General features: G+C 43.7%; 1 pseudogene; it reads left to right on the top strand.

Annotated features, from left to right (window-relative positions):
• Nucleotides 1-3,547: 3,547 nt before the first annotated feature.
• LOC128698850 (U6 spliceosomal RNA) lies at nucleotides 3,548-3,642 on the top strand (annotated as a pseudogene).
• Nucleotides 3,643-17,321: the final 13,679 nt, after the last annotated feature.

Consider the following 17,321-nt stretch of genomic DNA (forward strand, 5'->3'; position numbering starts at 1 on the left):
AAAGACAAGATGACGTTTCGGTTACTCCTGGACAGTTATCAAGTCACAGCTGGTCCAGGACAGATCGAAACGTCGCCTTTATATCTTTTTGATTAATAAGACAGATGTGCAACATCTTATTATCTTTATGAAACGTTTCGCAGACACAGTAGGCGTCTTCAGTTAAATACGGAGCTGACTCAAGTTGGAAACAGCAGAAGTCAGTGAAGAGGCGAAGATGAAGTGCTCAGTTTATCAGTCTTGAAATTCTGAAACACACTGAAATGTTACTCATGTGTCTTATTCATCAACTGGTCGGTATTATGGATATTTTGTGACTTGTTCCAACCACCTTATTGTGACTTGTTCCAACCAATTGTTGTGACTTGTTCCAGTCAGTTATTGTGACTTGTTCCAGCTAATTATTGTGACTTGTTTCAACCGCCAGTTATTGTGGCTTGTTCCAGCCAATTATTATGACTTGTTCCAGTCAGTTATTGTGACTTGTTCCAGCCAATTATTGTGACTTGTATTCTTCGGCAAGGTTGTTCTGATGTGAGCACATTCAGAGAATGCGGAATCCCTTGAAGCATTAATCAAACTCTTGAATAGAGCTCTGCACCTGCAGCTCATGTATAGAGCTCTGTGCCTGCAGCTCATGTATAGAGCTGTGCACCTGCAGCCCATGTACAGTGCTCTGCACCTGCAGCTCATGTATAGAGCTCTGTGCCTGCAGCTCATGTATAGAGCTGTGCACCTGCAGCCCATGTACAGTGCTCTGCACCTGCAGCTCATGTATAGAGCTCTGTGCCTGCAGCTCATGTATAGAGCTCTGCACCTGCATTCAAGAAGCTTTAAACACTAATTACTTGCACTCCCACAAGTCTCTCACTAATGAAATACGACGTTGTATTCATTATGTATTCCAGCTTTCAGTTAATTGCTAATTATGCTTGACAATATGCAGGAGGAGCATCGGAGTGACATATTTATTGAACACGAGATGAGTGAGATTGGTTAGTGCACAAATGTACTCTTGATGATGTTAATAGTTAATGTGTCGCTGGTTGATGTGTCCTGCTTATTTATGAACTATACCCTGTATGGCATAGATTACGAAACTCTTTTGCCCCCCTCTCCATAAAAAATGAAGCCTACGCTGTTTAATGTTTACTTGTCCATTGAGGCCTAGATTACGAGTTCTGTACTCGTTCACATCCACGGAGGCCTAGGCTATATAATGATTCCCTATCCTGTCAAAAACTTGTATTCTAAATATATTATAATTTTGATATGTATAAATATAAATATATATATATATATATATATATATATATATATATATATATATATATATATATATATATATAATATTGTGTGTGTGATGTAAGTTTATTTAAGTTTATTTATTTATTCAGCCAATACCTGTCCTGTAGACGTAACCAAAATGTTTTCCCTATTCAGTAACTTGAGCATACCATCCTGACGAAGCATATTGACAATTACAGCATACCGATGATTGAAATTACATGCCACAGTGGTCAGTGTTGTGGCGGTTGTGTCCTTCATTCCCTCTGCATACCAGGGCTAATTAAAATAGATGGAATCCTCTTCCAGGTGCAGGTGTGGGGACATTTTTACCGTGGTTAAGTTTCGCTCGTCAGGAGCTTTATCAAGTGTCAGTGTAAAACTCCCAGCCAGCAGACGGCAACATGTTCAGAGCTATATTGATTGTTCATATATTTATTCCAGTTATATTCTTAACACTGCTGTTCTTCACTAATAACACACGTTTCGTTCACTATCACAATCTTCACAAAGTACATCACGATAGTACTACAGTTCTCACTGCGTAAGCATAAGTTCACTTGGAGAAAGATAATGCAGTAGTCTTCTAACTGTGAACTATTATTTTCCACGTAAGCAGCTCCTTACGTGGAAATACAAAGGGGTTTCTTGTGTCTTGTGTATGACGCACTAACACGTCTTCTGTCTTGCATGTGATGCGCTAGCACGTCTTGTCTTGCGTGTGACGCACTAGCACGTCTTGTATCTTGCATGTGACGCACTAGCACGTCTTGTCTTGCGTGTGACGCACTAACATGTATTGTTTATAACGCACTAGCACGTCTTGTATCTTATGTATGAGCACTAGCGTCATACACAATTCGTGTGACGCATTAGCTGGCCCTCATAGTGTATATCTACGAATATTACAGCACGATTCTTCGTCTCCATTACTAGATGCGTCCTGCTGCTCCAAGACACTGCCGTAACCCCCAGACATGACTTTCAACAATAACAGAACAGTGTGTCACACACACACACTCCACTAAAGCAACTTCACACACTCTTGGACGAGTGGAGAGTCGAGTGAGCCATCAAAAAGTTACTGCCACAATAAATCCTCACGAAGACGAAATATAAAAACGCTGAAGTGGTTTAGGAACTCTTGCTCAGGCAGTAAGTAGAGGAGTCTGAACCGTCTGCTTTCCGCCTGGCCAGCCTCATCCACCTGAACCATCTGCTTCCCGCCTGGCCAGCCTCGTCCACCTGAACCATCTGCTTCCCGCTTGGCCATCCTCGTACCCCTGATCCATTCTGGTTAGGCTGATCCACCTGCTTCACCTGACCAGTCTCGTCCACCTGGCTAGCCTGACCCAGTGTTGCAAAATATTGCATCATGTCTATTACCTGCATCATGTCTGTATTATCTGCATCATGTCTGTATTACCTTCATCATGTCTGTATTACCGGCATCATGTCTGTATTACCGACATCATGTCTGTATTACCGGCATCATATCTGTATTACCTTCAATATGTCTGTATTACCCTCATCATGTCTGTATTACCTGCATAATGTCTGCATTACCTTCATCATGTCTGTATTACCTTCATCATGTCTGTATTACCTTCATCATGTCTGTATTACCTACATCATGTCTGTATTACCTTCATCATGTCTGTATTACCTGCAGCATGTCTGTATTTCCTGCATCATGTCTGTATTACCCTCATCATGTCTGTATCAACTTTCTAAAAGCTTGTTTGCTTAATGCATTTAGGAAATTGTAATGCGATATTGACAGTAATAGTTCACAGAACGGGTGAAGTTCGAACCCATGGCAGGAGAGTCCTAAAACTCGCAGGCCAGTGTGCTAACCACTGGTATAGTATTTCAACAAAACCCTAATTGATCATAATAATCTGCCTTTGTGTGGAAAGTTTTAAAAGTCACAGTACCGTGACTGGAACAGTTCACTAAAAATCCGCACTGAGGAGAGGGTCCGTCTGGGTCAGTGGTCCAGGACGGACCGAAACGTCGTCATAAGGCTCCTTAGTAATAGTGGTAGAATTACCGACAAAATGTTAAGTTAACGGACATAGATGCACCTAATGTGACATTTTATTGTGGCAACATTTCGATCTACAGAAGCTTTGTTGTCAACAGTGATGCTTGCGTAGTAGATTTCCCAGCTACATTATAGCAAGGGATCCTTACTCTAATGTACCTGGGAAATCTGTTTATAAGTGCACTAGTGTCTGCCAGTATATATACTGGCGAAGTAAGCACATATACTAAAATGGAACGATACCGAGAAGATTAGCATGGCCCCTACGCAAGGACGACACGCAAAATCGTGACGCGTTCCACATTTTAGTATATGTACTTGCTTCAGCAGTACATTTATTGGAAGATTATCCAGATGATCCTTGACTGTACAAGAGTTTAATCCAGTTTTCGAACACTTGCCAGGCAAATCAAATGTAGTTGCAGATGCTTTATCTCGACACATTAGAACAGTAGTGGCAGAGTTAGACTCTTACAATCCTCCTGACTCGGTACCTTCTACTTCTAACAACTTGACTGACGAACAACCTCATTGTCGTTATTCCCGACGTACACGACAAGTAATGAGGAATCCCCAAGTTTCAGTAGTTAATGCTAATATTGATCATCTTCAGTCACGGCAACAGAATTTGACCCCCTTGCCCTAGAGATGATAACCACTCTGCATATGTAAATCTTACCCTAGCAGATTTCTTCAAGGGGGCTCCTTGACGCGGCAAAGAGGCTCTTGGTCTAAGGAATTAAACCCTTCGATCTCCTTCCTCAGACCAAATCTAAGTACCCCCAATCCTCCCTTTCCTATCCCATTCTCCCCACCCCCCTTTTTTATCCTTTCCCCGTCCTGTTTGTAGTCTCTGGGGTCCACCCCTCTGGCATTACGGTTTCTAGGTAGGGGGAAGTGTGCTGGGCTTCATCCTACTCCGTAGAGTCCCTCGGGGGTGGTGTAGTTTGCCATGGAATCTAAATTGTCTGGAGGTGCCCTGCTCCCTTCCTGGATCTCCGAGAAGTGGACGGGGTGTCCTGTAGTTAATGGATGTATCTCCAGAGGCTGCCTGTCGGTTCTGGGAGGTGACAGCCGAAGGAGGTATGCTTTGTGGCGGGTTTCTGTCTGCCCTTTCTCTAGTCCGCCGAGGTGGCTGGGTAGATGTGAGGTTGCTATCCCAGAGCCCTGGTTTACTGGCGTGAAGGGTAGGGTATGGCACGTGTTCCACAGTGCATCTGCACTGCTAGTGGGCTCGAGGCCCTCTCGGATCAGGGGAAGAACTTACGGCCCTTCCATGCCTTCTAGTGACTGCTCCTCCGCTGAGCCTCTTTTTTTTTTCTTTAAAATAACAAGAAAGAAGCACCACTATCATAGAATCTTCGTTCTGTGATAACCCTCCTCCTCCCAGGCCCCCTTCTGTTCCTACATCCTGTTCTGACCTTGCTTCGTTATTGGACCATTCTTTAGACTCTTCTCATACCTCTGTACCTTCTGCTGGTGATGCTTCGTCACCTGCTCCAGGTGCTGAGGCACCACCCATTTCTGTTAATGTCTCTGCCTCTTGCACGCCTTTAACAATGTGTCCGGTTCCCCGAATATGGTGCGACGGTTTTTGGATCGCCAACCTCCCTCAGGTCAGACCGCCCTCGGTACTACTAAACGTTCCAGACCACCTACTGACTACGGTTCTTCAATGTCTACCCAAAAATGGCCTATGCACCACCTACTTTGCGCACCATGCTTACAAGTATGCAGTGGACTAAATTCTTTTCCCTACAACCGACATCTCCAACTGTTCCTTGTCAGTTGCACTTGATTATGCTTGGTCTGTTCTCCCAGATTTACACGACAGTGATCACTTTCCTATTCTTCTTACTTCTATTATGTATTCCCGACTGCCTCATAACCCTCATTGGCAATTTGCACGAGCAAATTGGGACTTATACTCTCATCTTACAACCTTTTCGTCCTCTGTTAATAAACTGGTGCACCAGTTTTCAACCTTAGTTTTGACTTCGGCGTCACATTCTATTCCTCAAACCTCAGGCAGGCATTCTCAGACATGCCTACCTTGGTGGTCTCCTGTGTGTACCCATGCAGTGCGTTTGAAACGTGCTGTGTGGAGCCGTTATCGATATAATGAGACCTCAGATCACCTGGATTTTAAGTGGGCAAGGGCAATTGCTCGACGCTAAATGCACTTGTTGGCAAGACTACATATCTAGCATTACCTTGTCTTCCCCTCTGTGTTTGGTTTGGAAGGTACGGAAGTTGTGTGGCAAGTACACTGCGGACCCAGCTCCCGTTTTGCGGGTTGTTGGTGTTAGTGTTGCGGAACCTCTTGAAGTTGCCACGGAAATCGGGAACTATCTTGTCCATGTCTCCCAAGGGTTTCACCTTTGTCCCTCATTTCTTGCTTCTAAGTCTACCAAGGAGCAGTTGCCCTTGGATTTCTCCTCTAATGGAATGGAGCTGTATAACGTACCTTTCACTCTCCTAGAGCTAGAGTCCACGGTTTCCACTTGCAAGTCATCGGCATCTGGACCTGATGATATTCATATCAGTATGCTACAATATCTGCATTCTACTGCCCTTACAGTCCTTTTGTGTCTTTTCAATCATATTTGGGTGCGAGAGGGTTCTCTGTCATCAGTGAAAATCTGCCATTGTACTACCGTTTTGCAAACCAGGCACCTCGGGGCTTGATACCTCTCACTATCGTCCCATTGCCCTGACCAGTGTGGTCTGCAAGGTGATGGAATGATTGGTGAATAGACATCTGATATGGTTCTTGGAGACTCACAATAGTCTTTCCCCTCGCCAATATGGCTTTCGCAAGGGCCACTCTACTTTGGACCCCTTGCTCCACTTAGATACATATGTGCAAAATGCCTTTGATAACAAACACTCCATCCTAGCAGTCTTTTTTTGATCTTGAGAAGGCATATGACACCACTTGGAGGTATAAAATTTTACCCCAAGCCCACTCCTTAGGCCTCCGTAGTAATCTACCAACCCTCCTTGCTGCTTTCTTATCTGACAGACATTTTCTTGTCCGTGTTGGGGCCTCACTTTCCTCAGACTTTGTTCAGGTCGAGGGAGTCCCACAAGGTTGTGTCCTTAGCACTACCCTTTTTCTTTTAGCTATAAATGATCTACCTTCTGTTCTTCCATCGCATATTTGGGCATCACTTTATGTGGATGACTTCGCTATAGCTTACTCAGGCGCTGACTGTCGCATGGTAGCAGCCTCCCTTCAGGATGCGATTGGCTGAGCTTCATATTGGACCACTTGTCGTATCCCAGATATTCCATTGTATTTACACAGCTCACGTATTCCAGTTGACATGCAAACCTCACATTTCTTCTTTGAAGGCAGCTTGCCATGGTCGTCTGAATCTTCTTAAAAGTCTTGCACGTAGTCTGTGGGGAACAGATCGCCAAACTCTCCTCCATTTGCATTCCACCGTAGTCTTGTCAAAGCTGGATTATGGCTACCAAGTCTATTCTGCGGCTTCTCCTACAACTCTTTCTATGTTAGATCCCCTTCATCATCAAGGTCTAAGTTTATGCCTTGGTGCCTTTCGTTTATCCACTGTTAAAAAGCCTCTATGCAGAGGCGAATGTTCCTTCCTTAGCTGATCGTCATGATGCTCATTGTCTTCGTTACTTCGTCTGCGTTCATGTTTGTTCGGCACCCCTGCCTACTCCGACCGTTTTCTCTTCATCTTAACTCCGGTCTTCTCTCCATTTGCCTCCCTTGTATGTTCATTTAGCATCTGCCTTTTCCCTTTCCCTTTGCGAAGTTCTTACAGTTCGTGTCTGTTCTCCCCTACTACTGTGCACCAAAGCTCTCCTGCCTACGACTTCTCGCTCTCTTTTTCTCGATCACTTCCGCTCACATGCTCATGCCATCGCTGTTTATATGGATGGTTCTAAATCTTCTGATAGTGTTGAGTTTGCAGCAATATTCCCTGACGATGTTGTCTGAGGTCATTTGTTAGACTGCTAGTATTTTTACTGCCGAGTTGTATGTCATTGCTGAACTCAGGAGACTGCGCTCTCCCGGCTCTGCATTGGCCATACTCGCCTCACCCATGGGCATCTCATGGAACGACACCCCATTCCTCTCTGTGAGGTTTGTTGGGTCCCTATTTCGGTTTTTCACTTTCTTGTCAATTGCCCGGTTTACCAGTGAGCTCGCAGGATTTACCTTCAACTCCACCACTGCCCTACCACTCTTACCTTATCTTCCCTTCTTGCAGACGGCCCTGCCTTTGACTTACAATCACTTTTTTATTTTTTGTCAGCAACTGCTGTACTGTACGAACTTTGACACATAGCTCTTAGCATCCCTTCCAGCCCTTTTTTCCCCTCTCCTCTGATCCCCTCTCCACCTAGCTTTTTATAGCCTCGGCACTATTTTCTGCCCTGCAGCACTGTATGACCCTTGTCAGTTTAGCACTTTGATTATAATAATAATCACCCTAGCAGAGTTGGGGTTAAATGTCAATAACCTGTATAGATTAGTTTAGCCCAATGAGTATTCAACTTCATAATAAATTGCATAGTATGTTATTTTAATTGTGAATCAGCATTTTTAAAACCAGTGTTCATGTTATCTCCGAATTCTGAGATTTAGCAGTAGAAGTATGTGCACCAAGTCTGCCTTTTCTGTTAAACACTTTCTTCTTTGTAAATAAATTTCCTCAGAACCCATAGATCACATAAATGCAGATCGATCAATCTTTTTTTTGTTAAATGTACTTTCATTAATTCTGTGAATTTCCATGATTTGTAATGCATTTACGTTCAATGTCTTATGTTGTTTTGTACAATGGTTTCTTAGTATTGTATAGAATCAGCCCAGAGCTTGAAATGTGTATCGTCTACGTATTGTATTAGCTGCATGTCGGGGACGCCATACACTAGCATCGCCGAGCTGTCAACAGTGATACTTGTATAATACACTTATAGATTTCCAAGCAGCATTATAGTAAGGATCCCTTCCTAGCCATGATGCCAGGAGACTTCTCACATGACAGCGCCTTCTCTCACTTCCCAACTAGGCACAGAAGACAGTGGATAAGCAGGCCTGGGTCCTCTCCAAGTATTCATAATAGAAAGCCTCTATAACAGACCTCGGTGTTTATTTCAACCAACACTCCATCCTAGAACCCCCAGCTAATATTGTCTAGCTGGCTTGACAAAGCTCCTGGAGAGCAAAATGTTGCCACAATAAAATGCCACATTAGTTGTATCTGTGTTCTTTTATCTAAGATTCCTTCACTACCTGGTGACTCTGCGTCTGTCTATATGATTGGCACGACACGCCTCGCTTAGGCTCCATCCCAGTCAACTATGTGATATGTGCCCCTCAAGGGAAACAAAAGCAGAGTGTTAAACGACTATCTTAGTCTTATGGAATTATTGTTTCAAATGCAGACCTAAATATTTTTCATTTTGACCTTTTTACCTGGAGAGGGTTTCGGGGGTCAACACCCCTGCAGCCTGGTCTGAGACCAGGTGTCGTGGTGGATCAGGGTCTGATCAACCAGGCTATTACTCTTGGCTGCACATAAACCAACGTACGAACCACAGCCCAGCTGATGAGGTATTAACTTAAGGTGCCTGTCCAACGCCTTCTTGAAGACAAACAGGGGTCTGTTTGTAATCCCTCTTATGTATGCTGGGAGGCAGTCGAACAGTCTTGGGCCCCTGACACTTATTGTGTTGTCTCTTAGTGTACTCGTGGCCCCCCTGCTTCTCACTGAGGGAATGTTGCATATCCTGCCTAGTCTTTTGCTTTCGTAGGGAGTGATTTTCGTGTCCAAGTTTGGCACTAATCCTTCCAGGATTTTCCAAGTGTATGTTATGTATCTTGCCTGCCTTCCAGGGAATACAAATCAAGTGACTTCAACCGTTTCCAGTAATTTAGGTGCTTTATCGTATTTATGCGCGCCATGAAAGTTCTCTGTGCATCCTCCAGGTCAGCAATTTCGCCTGCCTTGAAGGGGGCAGTTAGTGTACAGCAATATTCCAGCCTAGAGAGAAGCGATTTGAAGAGAATCATCATGGGCTTTGCATCCCTGATTTTGAAGGTTCTCATTATCCAGCCCATAATTTTTCTAGCAGTTGAGGTAGATACCTTGTTGTGGTCTTTGAAGGTGACATCCTCCAGCAATATCACTCCCAGATGTCTCGCATTAGTTTTGCGCTCCATTGTATGGTTAGAATTTGTTTTATACTCTGATAAAGTTTTAATTTCCTCAAGTGTTCCATTTTAAGTAGTTGAAATTTCTCTTCATTGAACTTCATATATTTTTTTGCGGCCCATCTCAAGTTTTGGTTTATATCCGCTTGGAGTCTTGCAGTGTCTTCGATAGAGAACATTGTCTTGGCAGTTTGAGTGTCATCCGCAAAGGAGGACATGTCTATGTCAGATATGAGGATGAGGAACAGGATGGGAGTGAGTACGGTGCCTTGTAGAACAGAGCTTTTCACTGTAGCTGCCTCAGACTTTACTCTGTTTACTATTATATTTTGTGTTCTATTTGTTTGGAAGTTATAGATCCATCTACCAACTTTTCCTGTCATTCCTTTGTCACGCCTTTTGTGTGCTATTACACCATGGTCGCACCACTTGTTGAAGGCTTTCGCAAAGTCTGTGTATACGACATCTGCATTTTGCTTATCCTCTAAACTAAAGCATCCAGGACCTTGTCATAGTGGTCAAGCAGCTGGGACAGACAGGAGCGACCTGCTCTAAACCCGTGTTGCCCTGAGTTGTGTAATTGATGGGCATCTAGGTGGTTGGCGATCTTAATTCGTTGTCCCCTTTCAAAGATTTTTATGATATAGGATGTTAGCGCTATCCGTCTGTAATTCTTTGCAATTGCTTAACTGCCACCTTTGTGAAGTGTACTCAGTTCTGACATTGGTACAGAGGTTTAACTGGAAAATCCTTCGTTTTGCAATTGAAACTTATAAATTGTTAGATCAGGACAGGTCTATCGCCTTAATGTCATACACTAGGGATACAGGTAGTGAGGATTACTGGACTTTACCATGGTAATGACGATGATTGGGACCTTACCATGGTAATGACGATGACTGGGACCTTACCATGGTAATGACGATGACTGGGACCTTACCATAGTAATGACGATGATTGGGACCTTACCAAGGTAATGACGATGACTGGGACCTTACCATGTTAATGACGATGATTGGGACCTTACCAAGGTAATGACGATGACTGGGACCTTACCATGGTAATGACGATGATTGGGACCTTACCATGGTAATGACGATGATTGGGACCTTACCAAGGTAATGACGATGACTGGGACCTTACCATGGTAATGATGACTGGGACCTTACCATGGTAATGACGATGATTGGGACCTTACCATGGTAATGACGATGATTGGGACCTTACCAAGGTAATGACGATGATTGGGACCTTACCAAGGTAATGACGATGATTGGGACCTTACCAAGGTAATGACGATGACTGGGACCTTACCATGGTAATGACGATGACTGGGACCTTACCATGGTAATGACGATGACTGGGACCTTACCATGGTAATGACGATGACTGGGACCTTACCATGGTAATGACGATGACTGGGACCTTACCATGGTAATGACGATGACTGGGACCTTACCATGGTAATGACGATGACTGGGACCTTACCATGGTAATGACGATGACTGGGACCTTACCATGGTAATGACGATGACTGGGACCTTACCATGGTAATGACGATGACTGGGACCTTACCATAGTAATGACGATGACTGGGACCTTACCATGGTAATGACGATGACCGGGAGCTTATCATGGTAATGACGATGACCGGGACCTTACCATGGTAATGACGATGACTGGGACCTTACCATAGTAATGACGATGACTGGGACCTTACCATGGTAATGACGATGACCGGGAGCTTACCATGGTAATGACGATGACCGGGACCTTACCATGGTAATGACGATGACCGGGACCTTACCATGGTAATGACGATGACCGGGACCTTACCATGGTAATGACGATGACCGGGACCTTACCATAGTAATGACGATGACTGGGACCTTACCATGGTAATGACGATGACCGGGACCTTACCATGGTAATGAAGATGACTGGGACCTTACCATGGTAATGAAGATGACCGGGACCTTACCATGGTAATGAAGATGACTGGGACCTTACCATGGTAATGACGATGACCGGGACCTTACCATGGTAATGACGATGACTGGGACCTTACCATGGTAATGACGATGACCGGGACCTTACCATGGTAATGACAATGACCGGGACCTTACCTTGGTAATGACGATGACTGGGACCTTACCATGATAATGACGATGACTGGGACCTTACCATGGTAATGACGATGACCGGGACCTTCCCATGGTAATGACGATGACTGGGACGTTACCATGGTAATGACGATGACTGGGACCCCACCTCCTCCTGCTTCGCCTCACCTGACTACAGTATATAAGCCACGTCTACGGCCCTATGCTGTACATTCTACAAGATTGATGGACTGAATTGAATCAATTAAATCAATAACTAGGAAGTTATCATGGTAATGACGATGACCGGGACCTTACCATGGTAATGACGATGACTGGGACCTTACCATGGTAATGACGATGACTGGGACGTTACCATGGTAATGACGATGACTGGGACCTTACCATGGTAATGACGATGACCGGGACCTTGCCATGGTAATGACGATGACCGGGACCTTACAGAGGTAATGACAACAACTAGGAAGTTATCATGGTAATGACGATGACCAGGACTTTACCATGGTAATGACGATGACCGGGACCTTGTCATGGTAATGACGATGATCGGGACCTTGCCATGGTAATGACGATGACTGGGACCTACCATGGCAATGACGATGACCAGGACCTTACCATGGTAATGACGATGACCGGGACCTTACCATAGTAATGACGATGACTGGGACCTTACCATGGTAATGACGATGACCGGGACGTTACCATGGTAATGACGATGACCGGGACCTTACCATGGTAATGACGATGACCGGGACATTACCATGGTAATGACGATGACTGGGACCTTACCATGGTAATGAGGATGACCGGGACATTACCATGGTGATGACGATGACTGGGACCTTACCATGGTAATGACGATGACCGGGACATTACCATGGTAATGACGATGACTGGGACCTTACCATGGTAATGAGGATGACCGGGACATTACCATGGTAATGACGATGACTGGGACCTTACCATGGTAATGAGGATGACCGGGACATTACCATGGTAATGACGATGACTGGGACCTTACCATGGTAATGACGATGACCGGGACATTACCATGGTAATGACGATGACTGGGACCTTACCATGGTAATGAGGATGACCGGGACATTACCATGGTAATGACGATGACTGGGACCTTACCATGGTAATGACGATGACCGGGACATTACCATGGTAATGACGATGACTGTGACCTTACCATGGTAATGACGATGACTGTGACCTTACCATGGTAATGACGATGACTGTGACCTTACCATGGTATTGACGATGACCGGGATATTAACATGGTAATAAGAAATCACTGGGACCTTTCTGGAGTAATGAAGATGGGAAGGATTAGGAAAGAGAGAGAAAGGGGTAAAGAGAATGAGGATAATGGAAGAGACGAAAAGTGAAAGAGTGCAGAGGGGAAGAGAGAATTTTTAGTATCGTTGGTGGTCTACAACACCAACATGATGATGGCTGAGACCTGTGCAACACTTACCTTGTAAAGACACCCATGCGTTGCACATGTCTTATCAGTAAAGACACCCATGCGTTGCACATGTCTTATCAGTAAAGACACCCATGCGTTGCACATGTCTTATCAGTAAAGACACCCATGCGTTGCACATGTCTTATCAGTAAAGACACCCATGCGTTGCACATGTCTTATCAGTAAAGACACCCATGCGTTGCACATGTCTTATCAGTAAAGACACCCATGCGTTGCACATGTCTTATCAGTAAAGACACCCATGCGTTGCACATGTCTTATCAGTAAAGACACCCATGCCTTGCACATGTCTTATCAGTAAAGACACCCATGCGTTGCACATGTCTTATCAGTAAAGAGACTTATGCATTACACAAGTTTCATTCTTCAATAAAGACACCCATGCGCTAAACGTCTTATCAAACACCCATGCGTTGCAGATGTCTTATCAATAAAGACACCCATGCGTTGCACATGTGTTTTATTCGTCAATAACAACCAGGCATTGCACATGTGTCTTATTCACCAATAATTCCATGCATTACACATGTCTTATTAATCGTTAAAGAAACCCATGCGTTGTACATGTCTTATTCATCAATAGAGAAACCCATGCGTTGTACATGTCTTATTCATCAATAAAGAAACCCATGCGTTGTACATGTCTTATTCATCAATAAAGAAACCCATGCGTTGTACATGTCTTATTCATCAATAAAGAAACCCATGCGTTGTACATGTCTTATTCATCAATAAAGAAACCCATGCGTTGTACATGTCTTATTCATCAATGCGTAAGTCGAAAGAAACGCAGTTTGTATTGAAATAAAGTGACTATTAATTTGCATTGTACAGTGTCTGGTGCCTAGAAAATTCGTACTGATGGAAAGGATTGACCCAGGAGGATTACCAGAGAGCCTGCCAGTGAGGATCAAGGGATACAATATGCAGATTGGGAAGGGGCAATTGATAATAAAAGTAATGGCAGGGAGAACGGCAATAAGATTTAGCGTGAATGGAAGAGAAATATAGATGAAATCTTAGGAAGTAAATAAAGGGAAGCGTTAAAAGGAAACATGGATAGAGGTGTAGAGCACAAAAAAAGGAGGTAGGAGTAGGGAGTAAACAAGGAGAGGGATATAGAGTAAACATCGAGGAAAAAAGAAGGAAGAGGCAAAATAATTTGTATAAACCTCCCAGAATTGATGAATTAGAAACAAGTGCAATACTTTGGTGCGTTTATTCGCGGTGCCTCGTGGTCTGGTGGCTTAAGCTTTCGCTTCACACGGCGAGGTCCGGGTTCGATTCCTGGGGAGGGTAGAAGCATTGGGCGTGTTTCTTTACACCGGTTGTCAATGTTCCCCATCAGTAAAATGGGTATCTAGGTGTTAGTGGACTGGTGTGGGTCGCATCCTGGGACGAAACTGACCTAATTTGCCCGAAATGTTCTACATAATAAGCGGCTTTCTGTATAGTAGTATGTCATTGATGTCAGCTAGGACTGTATACCTTGTATATGTACTTCAAGAAATAATAATTTTATATTATAAAGAGTTTCGTCAATAAAATATTTAGGTGTTATACATATGTATTATTCATCAGCTTCTCGGTATTATATATCATTTGTATTATAACTCTGTAGTATCCTGTTGTAGACAGTTTTAAGGTCTTCCGTTCATAACTCAACACTGAGTCATATACAACAGTTGAAGATGAAGACACGTGGCCAACAATTCCGTATCATTATTTATGAAACTTTTCACCTACACAGTAGGCTTCTTCAGTCAAATACAGAGGGAGCAGTAGTAATGAAATAAAAGATGATGTAATCAGTCCATCAACCTCGGAGAAGAAGCATTTGAGGTGGTCAGTCCCTCAGCCTGTAGAAGAGTTCAGCTTCGTATGGTAGTGGTGGTTGTTGTAGAGGTTGTTGTGGTAATGGTGGTTGTAGTGGAGGTGCTTGTGGCGTTGGTGTTGGTTGTAGTAGAGGTGCTTGTGGTGGTAGTGTTGGTTGTAGAAGAGGTGTTTGTTGCAACCCCTGAATGGTTGCAATGATTATTATGTATATATATAATTATTATTTTTTCATTTAATTTTATATTGCTTATATTTGCGATAATAGCTAAATCGTAAATGTATTGCTTTATATTGTTATTTGATGTAGTTTCCTTTGTTAGGTAGGATGTAACATATTATGCGCTCAGTTCAAGTCTTGATTGTCTAACTACTGTAATTATCGCTCTTTGCTTGTTATACTGCCGGCTTCTTGCTGGGCGACTGCTGTCCACGGAGCTATCACGTGATCGAGGGGGGGGGGGTGTCCTCACCTCGCTTGAAGTATTCAGTCTGCTCTAGACTCGCTTGGTGGTTGGACAGATTGTCTGTCTCATTATTCTTGTTAGTTCTGTAGAACTCTGTTCACAGAACCTTGTATAGACTTAGTGATTTTCGACGTTGTACTGAGGTTGTGTGTCTCATAGACACTCTGAGTAACTCAGGTCCTGAACTATAGCTTATGACCTAATTTGTACTGGTTTCTGTGTATTATCACAGTCAGGTATTTTCTTATGCTGAACTTAGATTCAGTATTATGGGAGTTTTGTGACTTTTGTGGAGGATCTGCTGATGGTTCCTACTTAGTGTCGTTATATTATCTCCTTGTTCCTGATTCTGTGTCGCAGTTGCTTGTTGTATTGCTATTGGACTTTAGCATTCTTTTTGTTGTTCAAGCAGACTGTTCTGGTTGCCAGTCGGTCAAGAAGTTAGTTTATTTGAGGACTTTGTCAGTCACTTGTTTAAGTCTAGTCGAGTCGTGAGACATAGTGAACTACTTAGAGCACTTACACACATACACAAACTTTATTGTACATATTTGTAATATCTCATTAAATGTTAATGTAACAGACGGTACTTAAGAATTATAAATGTGATATGTGCTTTCAGCACAATAATATTGTACCCGAGAGATGTGATATTATTTTGATTACTGTGATTAATTTAATTTAATTTAATTTGATAATATACCTCTAGACTTAATAAATTTATTAAATTTTAATTTCTCTAGTTAGTAGCCTACCAGTTGTAATCTAATTGAAGAACTATTGAATCATACTGAATTCTAATGGATAATTGGACAAGGATACTGACTACTTGTTACGAAAACCCAGTAACAGGCTGGATGCTAGAAGGGCAGTCCTTTCTAGTATTCACTGGAGATCTCTAAGCTTTTAGAATCGCGTTTTTTGTAACAGTGCTTGTGTTGGTGGTGGTGGTTGTAGTAGAGGTGCTTGTGTTGGTGGTGGTGGTTGTAGTAGAGGTGCTTGTGTTGGTGCTGGTGGTTGTAGTACAGGTGATTGTGTTGGTTGTAGTAGAGGTGCTTGTGTTGGTGGTGGTGGTTGTAGTAGAGGTGCTGGTGTTGGTGGTGGTTGTAGTAGAAGTGCTTGTGTTGGTGGTGGTTGTAGTAGAACTGCTTGTGTTGGTGGTGGTTGTAGTAGAGGTGCTTGGGTTGGTGGTGGTGGTGGTTGTAGCAGAGGTGCTTGGGTTGGTGGTGGTGGTGGTTGTAGTAAAGGTGCTTGTGTTGGTGGTAGTGGTTGTAGAGGTGCTTGTCGTGGTGGTGGTTGTAGTAGAGGTGCTTGTGTTGGTGGTGTTGGTTGTAGTAGAGGTGCTTGTGTTGGTGGTGGTGGTTGTAGTAGAGGTGCTTGTGTTGGTGGTGTTGGTTGTAGTAGAGGTGCTTGTGTTGGTGGTGTTGGTTGTAGTAGAGGTGCTTGTGTTGGTGGTGGTGGTTGTAGTAGAGGTGCTTGTGTTGGTGGTGGTGGTTGTAGTAGAATTGCTTGTGTTGGTGGTGGTGGTTGTAGTAGAGGTGCTTGTGTTGGTGGTGGTGGTTGTAGTAGAGGTGCTTGTGTTGGTGGTGGTGGTTGTAGTAGAGGTGCTTGTGTTGGTGGGTGTGGTTGTAGTAGAGGTGCTTGTGTTGGTGGTGGTGGTTGTAGTAGAGGTGCTTGTGTTGGTGGTGGTTGTAGTAGAGGTGCTTGTGTTGGTGGTGGTTGTAGTAGAAGTGCTTGTGTTGGTGGTGGTTGTAGTAGAGGTGCTTGGGTTGGTGGTGGTGGTGGTGGTGGTTGTAGTAGAGGTGCTTGTCGTGGTGGTGGTTGTAGTAGAGGTGCTTGTGTTGGTGGTGTTGGTTGTAGTAGAGGTGCTTGT

The sequence above is a fragment of the Cherax quadricarinatus genome, chromosome 59 (genome assembly GCF_038502225.1).
Source record: "Cherax quadricarinatus isolate ZL_2023a chromosome 59, ASM3850222v1, whole genome shotgun sequence".
In the NCBI taxonomy this organism is placed as follows: domain Eukaryota; kingdom Metazoa; phylum Arthropoda; class Malacostraca; order Decapoda; family Parastacidae; genus Cherax; species Cherax quadricarinatus.